Genomic DNA, 1,359 nt, shown 5'->3' with positions numbered 1-1,359 from the left:
GGTGAAACGCTGTCTCTACTAAAAATACAAAAATTAGCCAGGCTGGTGGCAGGTACCTGTAATCCCAGCTACTTGGGAGGCTGAGGCAGGAGAATTGCTTGAACCCGGGAGGCGGAGGGTGCAGTGAGCCAAGATCGTGCCGTTGCACTTCAGCCTGGGCGACAGAGTGAGAAAGGGTGAAGAGCATCCCCTTCCCCTTCTGTTGAAGCATTTGCCTGGTTGAAACCACAGAGCTTGGCCATCTTAAAGGATTTCAGAGAAAGGACAGGGCAGGGACTAGCCAAGAAAAGAAGGTCCTTGTCTCTGATTTGAGTAAGGTTTTACAGAAAAGAAGGGTCCAGGGAGCACACACACAGGTTTATGGTTTTTCTTTCTTTTTTAGGGTAAGGGTGGCTTTCCAGTAAAGACCGGAAAACCTGCTAGACAAATTCTAAAATAGCTGTAATACTAGCTTTATGGTTTTTCATGCACTGCATCTGAACTGATCAGAGAATGAATGAGAATCTCAGATTTTTAAAGAAGAGAAAATCTCACTTTAGTCCAGCATTTTAAAAAATGCCTACTAAGATTAAGATTTAGTGATTAAATGCTGACTAAATACAGAAATTACCATGGTCTTATAAACCAAAAAATAGAATTCCAAGTCCCTCAACTGACTGAACAGATCCTCCACTTGGCCCAGAGGACCCAAAGAAACCTGAAAAACCAGTTCAGGCCATACGGGACACGCCTCATGATACCCTCCTCCCTTTGGAGTTCAGGCACAACTGACCAGCATTAACATTAAAATAGAGATCCCAAGACTGACATAACAGACTCTTTATAACAGTAAGTTACCAAATTCCAAACATGTTTGCATAGCATCACAGAACACATAGCCAGTGCTGAAGGGAATCAAAGTATTTTACTCCAAAATACATTTTTTGACATATTTTGAAATGGCCCTGCAAAGCTGTCTCTTGTGGGGGGCATTCACAGTCTGCAAAGAATCTCCTTCCCTTACTAGGTCTTTCTGTTAGAGTACATAGTTAGGCAGACATGAACAGAGCAGGAGAGGCCACCCAGGAATGTCAGCCTGTATGTAACCTTCAGGCAAAGGTCAGGCAGTTGTTAACTGTCTCTTTAAAATAATAACTGGTTGCAGCCAGTGCCAGGGAAAGGCAGTCTCCCACTAGATAGAAAATATGTGAAGTGGTCAGGTGCAGTGGCTCATGCTTGTAATCCCAGCAATTTGGGAGGCTGAGGTGGGTGGATCACTTGAGGTCAGGAGTTCAAGACCGGCCTGGTGATGGTGAAACCCTGTCTCTACTAAAAATACAAAAATTAGCTGGGTGTAGTGGCAGGCGCCTGTAATCCCAG

General features: G+C 44.2%; 1 non-coding gene across 1 annotated transcript; it reads right to left on the bottom strand.

Moving 5' to 3' along the window:
• Positions 1-388: 388 nt before the first annotated feature.
• LOC111552324 lies at positions 389-450 on the bottom strand. The gene has a single exon (XR_002734606.1). It is a non-coding gene; the product is annotated as a U7 small nuclear RNA (small nuclear RNA).
• Between the last annotated feature and the right edge of the window lie 909 nt (positions 451-1,359).

The sequence above is a fragment of the Piliocolobus tephrosceles genome, chromosome 8, assembly GCF_002776525.5.
Source record: "Piliocolobus tephrosceles isolate RC106 chromosome 8, ASM277652v3, whole genome shotgun sequence".
Classification (NCBI taxonomy): Eukaryota; Metazoa; Chordata; class Mammalia; order Primates; family Cercopithecidae; genus Piliocolobus; species Piliocolobus tephrosceles.
This window is presented reverse-complemented; position numbering and strand designations above follow the sequence as displayed.